The sequence below is a fragment of the Thunnus maccoyii genome, chromosome 13, assembly GCF_910596095.1.
Source record: "Thunnus maccoyii chromosome 13, fThuMac1.1, whole genome shotgun sequence".
Classification (NCBI taxonomy): Eukaryota; Metazoa; Chordata; class Actinopteri; order Scombriformes; family Scombridae; genus Thunnus; species Thunnus maccoyii.
In genome coordinates this window covers 6,392,815-6,400,470 of record NC_056545.1, presented here as the reverse complement: position 1 = coordinate 6,400,470, position 7,656 = coordinate 6,392,815, and positions in this window count along the sequence as shown.

Below are 7,656 nucleotides of genomic sequence, written 5' to 3'. Positions count from 1 at the left end.
TTGGTGTCTGTCCTCATCACTGATCAGGCGAGAACCTAGTATGTTGATTTTAAATAAACATGCGGTACATAATCAGCGCACACATGCCCATATACACACACACACACACACACACACACACACACACACACACACACACACACACACACACACTAAAAAACTATTGCAAATATTGCTGTCATGAGAACTGTGGTTAACAGGCTCTTATGAAGCATTCAGGACTCCTTCTGATTACATCCTGGAAACGCTTCCTTCTTCTGTAAACAACATGAACTATTTGTTTTCTACAAATCTACTGCCAACATCATCATCACTGTCGCCATCTTTGATCATTTTGAACTTTCAAGGACACGTGGAAACAGTCATCAAGCAGACATCCACTCGGTCCTTTTGTAAATACCTGTTTATATATGTGTGCATAAGTGTGCGTGTGAGTACAATGAATGTATTGAGATTTATACTTGACAAGTTTTGTTTTGTTTTTTTTCATCAAACTCATGTTAATATGAGAAATATTTCCATGTTAAAACTTCCTTTCAGGGCCTTAAAAAAAAAAGAGTAAAATTATCAACAGATACAATCCGAGAGCTCTCCATGGAAAAGTTAATAATCACCTAGTTGTTTCAGCACAGGTAATACCTGTCGAGCTCAGAGAGCAGAGCGATTTGCCAATGTTTGTATCCATGACATTGCCCGTTTCCACGGCGACCAAGCTCCTTTGACAACAGTTTGCGGTTTGCTTGCAGTTTCTATTCAACGCTTTTTTTTTTTTTATCCCCTTTTTTTTCTCTCCTGTATTTGTTCAACACTTGAACTCAAGAAAGGCAGAGATGGGTGGATAGACCTGTTCTGTAATCAAGATTGTTTTCCTGATTGTTTTAATGCACAGTGCAGCTGGTGAAAGACTCCCATAGATGTCAGTCCTCATAACACGATGAGCAGCAGATTAACATTCGCTTGATTTCATGATGTCAGTTGGAACTGAACTGAAACATCCAAAGTCTGGGAAAAAATGTCATTAAGGAATCGAAGAAATTTAAAAAAATATTTACTTGGCATTTAATTAAAAGTAACAAGTCGATGATAGTAGAACGTTTAAACAGTCACATAAGCATTTTAATGTGATTGTTATTTCAATCGGTTCATATTGCACCGAGGCTGGAGGCTGCACCCACACAGTACTCCATGGAGGATAAAACAAGCGTTAAGCATTGATTGACCTAAATCTGTCTGACTTGTTTTCATTGAGAGGAAACGCATCCTGTTATTTCAACACTATGATTTTTTTTTTTTTTAAGTTCCTTCCCAAGGAAACAAGTTCTCCTGTCTTTCTCATGGAAGGAGAAGTGACCACACAAAGTGTACATAACTGTAGTTTTAGTTCAGATGACTGTAAATACTTGTTTGTTTGCATTCTAATATTAATATTTTTTTTTTCTTTTTTTAAATAATGGGATTTTAGATCAGTCGTATGCAAATGTGTTTTTAATTTTCTCTGGTTTTGATACTTCATGTGTGTACAAGAATTCACCAGTTTATGTACAAATTAATAAGAACAACAATGCTGTTTTTCTCTGTTTTCTGTTTGATGCTGCAATGAAATAAAATAATTCATAAAATAGTATATTTGTTTTCTTGTGTCTTTGATGTTTGAGCACAATTTTTCTTCAAAAAAATAGGAGTTTTTAGTCAAAGTGGGGAAGTAAATAGTGAGCGGAAATTGAGGAAGAAATAAATGATGACAGAACATCATTTAAACAAACAAGCCGTCAAATGTAGCCACTCACTCATGTACTGTGCAAATAAACCATTAGCTGCTGTCACTCATCCAAACTGATGATGCATCTGTCCTGATAAGGAACCTCTTGGAAGACATCAAAGCTCTCAATCTTTACTGATTTATTTTATGATTAAATATCATGAACAGGAAGGAACTTGAGAAATATTCAGGAACCATAAAAATGTCAGCAGATGGTTTGCATTTGTTATTTGTCAAAGTGTTATTTGTTGACTTCTGGGATATTTGTGTATTATTCATAAATGTATTGTTCAAAACTGGGACTGTCTTAGTCAAACTGGGAAGTTTGGTCACTTCAAGGTGCACTATCAATATTTATACATTGATAATGGATCAAATGATTATATGTAAAGTGAGAGGGGTCTCTCATAGTGAGAATTATCACCTAACTAGTTCCCCTCAGTTCTACAGTGTTTTAGTATATTTCAGCCCATTGTTTTGGTTTTCTGGCCTGCAAATTTCATATTCAATCTCACCACTCTTATCAAAAAAAAGCTCTTTTACTCTTTTAGTTGATCCTAAAGGGGACATAACATGCCTTTTGTCATTTTCTGATATAATGTGGTCAAAGTTCCAAAACATGAGGTGATCGTATGTAAAAAGTCTGCCTTTAAGTCAAAAGCTAGGGCTTCAGCCTGCTCTGAACACTTCATTTGCAAGGTTACCTGTATTTCCCCATCAAACTGACGTCAGGTTGTTTGTGCATGACGTAGCCTTTGTTGTTAAGGTTGTTCCATGGTTTCTTCATGTTGTCCACTTGCATATTTCAGACATGCAATACAATGTATTTCACATTTCAACTCGAACATGTATGGATGTATTTCATAAGTTGACATTTTGAGTAAGGAACAAGAAAAAGAAGTTAAATCCTACTATTGTTTGTTTACGTAGCCTCTCGAGCAGGCGGAAGTCTGCTGAAGGTTAGGGTTAGGGGCAGCTTCTTGAAGTTAACCAATGGAGGGAGGCCTTAAAGAGACAGGGGCTTAAACAGCCTGTTTCAGACAGAGACTGAACTGAGGGGCCAATGCATGCACATCGTACAATCAGACAGGTGTACAAGGCAGCATTTATAAACTGACGCTTCTCACTATTACTTTGCTGTTATGCGACATGCAAAGCTTTTGATATTGTTGATTTAACTGAGATTTAATGTTCATGTATGTTTATTAAGGGGGATCAATTCTGCCAGCAGAATCTGTGTTGCTGCTCAGACTCTTTGAGAGCTCCATCAAATCTAACTGTAACTATACTATAAACTATCAATTCCTTGACATGTGTCTCTCACTGAACCTACTCTGAAAAATGTCATCCCAAAGCTTTGACCAGTGATCAAGCTACTGGAGGCCATACGCTGCTTGTATTTGAGCAGTTGTGAATCTAAATGAACTACATGCAAAAATGTGTTAAAAATAAACTTGATGTGTTCGGTTCAGACCGAAGAAACAAACTGTTTGTGTGAACATATGCTACAATTTTTTAAATAGCTGGCATCAGTGCCGAGTTCAGCTGGCAATTGTTTGATATGAGCGGCTGTGGCTCAGGAGGTAGAGCAGGTAGATCAGCGGTTTGATCCCCGGCTCCTCCAATCCGCATGTTGAAGTGTCCTTGAGCAAGATACTGAACCCCAAGTTGAACCCCAAAGATACTGAACCCCCAAAGATACTGAGCCCCCAACAGTGTGTGAGTGTGTGAATGTGCATTAGATTAGATTAGATCCTGATGAGCAGGTTGGTACCTTGCATGGCAGCCATCAGTGCATGAATGTGTGTGTGAATGTTGACGTGTTGTAAAGCACTTTGAGTGGTCAGAAGACTATATAAGTCACAGTCCATTTGCCATATGAATCATAATTTGTTCATGACATTTTTTGTAAGATGCCGATAACATCCTGTCTATGAGGTGATACAAGATTTGGTAAAATATTAAAAAGAAGTTATTGACAGTTTTTTACAGAAACAGAGAAGAAACAGGGTTAATCATTTCCCTGCATTGACTCCTCCATTATACTCTGCAGGTTTGAGATACCTGATTGTCTTTGCGTGACGTGGCAGGTGAAAGGTAATGCCGCCGGGCAGCTCTGCTGGGGCTACGTGACACAGAAGAAACCTGCCAGTTTGACTGAAAAAAAGTCAACAATTAAGCAAGAAGAATAAAACAGTTTAAAGGCAGAGAGGGAGTCACCGCTGCATTTTGCCGGAAGGCAAAGTAATCATTATGTTTGTGCCAAGATGCTTTCAGTAGGGAGCCTCAGAGATTTGCCTCATCATCTGGGACAACGCCCTTTTTGTTAACACGTAATGTACTCTGTGTGTGTGCAAGGGTGTATTACCTACAGTACATACAATACTAATCTACAGTGTGTGCAGCTAAATGTGTTTTTTTCCCCGAGCTGATCTTTATAGTTTTTCATGTACAAGACTGACAGAAAAATTGGTAACATCTACTGCATCAGAACATAGTTAGTAGTTCCATATCTGTGTTTTCCACATCATTTAACCTCCTTTATCCTGCTAAACCCAGGGATTGTCCACCACTATAAATACATGTTGTGCTGTATTGTTCAACCCCACAATTTTCTTATTATATTCAAGGTCCCAGAGTTTCCAAATGCTGTATGTCAGGCATAATTATGAGGAAAATATGTATAAAAGATAGATATAAAAAGATGACTTAACTTTGGTGATCCTCTGATGTTTCCTCAAGAGGCAAAGTTTTTGTAAATGCAGCGAAATATCCCAACATCTACTTGATGACTTGGCAAAAACATTTGTACAGCCAGTCATGGTTCCCAGATAATAGTATCCTGATCCCTTTACTCTTCCTCCATGGTGCCTCTATGACATTTACATTTCTGATTTTGAGTGAAATGGCTCAACAACCATTGGATGGATTGCTATTAAATTTGGTGAAGACATTCATGTCCCTTTCAGGATGAACTGCAATAATTTTGGTGAATCCCTTGACTTTTCTTCTAGCACCATAATCAGGTCAAACTTTTAATTTGTCCAATACCAGCTAAAGTGATGACATTTCCATCAGCTACTATAACTAACTGTAATTCAAGCATGTTAGCATGATGATGTTAGCATTTAGCTCAAAGCACTACTGTTCAGCCTCATAGAGCCGCTAGCACTGCTTTGAATTCCTAGTCTTGTTTGGACACAGAGGGTGACGAATTGACTATGTTTTTGTGTAGAAAAGTTTTATCCAGGTTTTTCTGCAGTTTAAGATAAGGGTTGGATGGAATGCTTTATGTTTGGTGATTGCCAATAAAACTTGAATAGAGCTTCAACAAGAGATAATTGTGGTGGATCATTCCAATAAGAAGTCCTGTCATGTCCTACCTTTTCTCTTTTAAGCATAAATGTGCAACCTGTCCTGATGTTCCCAGATGTTAACATACACTGATGTTGGCAACAGAAATGCCACAGACTGTTCACTCCAGGTACTCAGATGACTCACCTGTTTATCTACCATCAGTTGCTTTTCCATTTTCTGTTCAGGTACATTTTCTTTGGCCGCTGTCTCGTTGTGAGCGTTCACCTGGGGGCCTGGTGAGGCTGGCTGCACGGCTTGCAGCTCATTCCACAGCCACAGCAGTAAAACTCCTGTTAAAACTTGTCTGACTGATTCTGTAGCGCTGCCTGCAATCCTCTCTTAAATATGTCTCTGAGGAACTCACACTGAAGAACATAGGCTTCAGTGTGCAATGTATCACTCAAATTGTTGATGAGAAAGTCTGCAACATCTACATTAAAAACACTCGAAGTTGACCAAAGAGAGAGCTGTTGGTATCCATGTTTGAAGTCATGAGTCCACAGTGAGTTGTGTTTACATTGCAAATAACTTTTTAGTATCTACAATTAGACCATTAGATTAAATTAGAGAGTTGCCTGATTTATTGATCTACAAATCAAGTGATCCAACTTCAAGTTTTCCCAGCTTTTATCACATCACTTTTGTGGATGTGGACAGAGCGTGCAGCAAAGTGACAGTTTCAACCTTTTTAGAATGTTTTCAATCGTCTTTATATTTTTTGGAAACTGTCTTTAACTGATATTAGAAAGATCTCTGGTGCATTGTGAAACTCGTACCAGGATGTCAGACTTAACAGAGAATTCACAAGGTACAGAAATGAATGACTTGTTAAGACATAAGCCAGAGAACATCACTTGACACATTTGGAATGAAATTCCCTGAATCGCGTCATCCATCATCTGCAAGAAATCTCATCATTCAATCATTTTCGCTTGCTAAACTTTAGCAGAGGTATGTTGGCAACTTTAAAAGTAACTGTAAACACAGAATTAGGACAACAATATCTCACAATCATGTCTATCAAAGTGCAGGTGAGGATCCTTTTGATTACAAAACCTCACATGAACCGTTTCAACATCTTTTGTCAACGTGGCCGGACCAGTATCATTGTATACAGGCGTTGTTTCAACCGCTTACATTTTTGACACAGTATTGCAGACAAAAGCTGCCAGCACATCGTGCCATGCCCACACGAAATGTGAGAGGATGGAAAAGGGAAAGCAGCCAACATATCTGTCAAAACAACCCATTGAGCCTGTAGACTGTGACTTGTCACTCACTCAGACATTCAGGGATCAGCTGTAGTATTCGCCTGGCTTTACGGTTTAGCAAAGAGCTGCTCGGACAAGTCCCACCAAACCCACAAAGTGTATATTGTATTATGATGTAAAAACAATCTATCTAAAGCAATTGTATTGGAACAGGCAGGTCAAAAGCCTCATACAAGCAGTCCTCTGTCTGTCAAATCAATGAAACAAAATAACATTAACACAACATTAAGACTGATATATATTAATTATATATATATATATATATATATGCAGTTTATCCTATGCATGTACGTGTGTGTGTGTGTGTGTATGTGTGTGTCTAGGTCATTCACTGCCCTCAGGTTATGGCATGTTGGTACATATTGGGCAGCAGGATATGGCCTGTCTCCTTCTCCTAGGAGTATTTTTAATTTTGAGAGGTCTTGAGCTCTTTGAAATCTGAAATTATAGAGTTGTTTAAGTAAATGTTCCTTATTTCACTGTTTTACATTGTAGGAGGAATGGTGCATCCCTGTCTCAACCTCAAATGTCGAAACAGTGACCACATATTTTGTTTTTCTTTTGGTTGCCATAATTTTTTGTGTCGTCCCTTTTCAATGGCCAGTTTGTGGTCACTGAGCCTGCACTTCGTTAAGATCCGTCTCGGCTTTCTATCTCTGACAGTAGAGAGATAAACTCTTTTTAGGGCCAGATAACTTTCTAATCTAGTTTCTTTTTTCTGATGTTCCAAATAGTTTGTTTGTTGTTTTTTTTGCATTGCGTTATAGTTTAATTTATTCTGATTGTTGTTTGGAAAGCAGTGTTGGTGTGAGACTGGTCAGACTGCTTCTGAGACGGGGCAGTTAGTCCCAGCACCAAGTTACATAGGGGGACTCTTTTCTGGGCTCAGCTCTTGGGTGTGGAAGACTTTGGAATGGAAGGTGTCTAGGGGGCTGGATTTAAGTAGATTAAAAAAATTGAGTGCTCTCTTTTAAATGTTATTACCAGTGGGTATCTGCCTAATTCTGCTCTGAATGCATTTGTTGGTGTTTTCCTGTTCATATGTAAGATGTATCTGCAGAATTCTGCATGTAAAGATTCTGTTGGATGTTTGTCCCAACGGGTTTAGCTATGATGATGTCTGCCTGCCCACCTGCCTGCCTGCCTGGCTGCCTGTCTGTCTGTCTGTCTGTCTGTCTGTCTACAATGGCTGCATTCAGTCAAACACGTTTAAGTTCACAGAAGTGTACACAGCCTCCAGGAAATCTTATCATCCATGATCACGGTTTT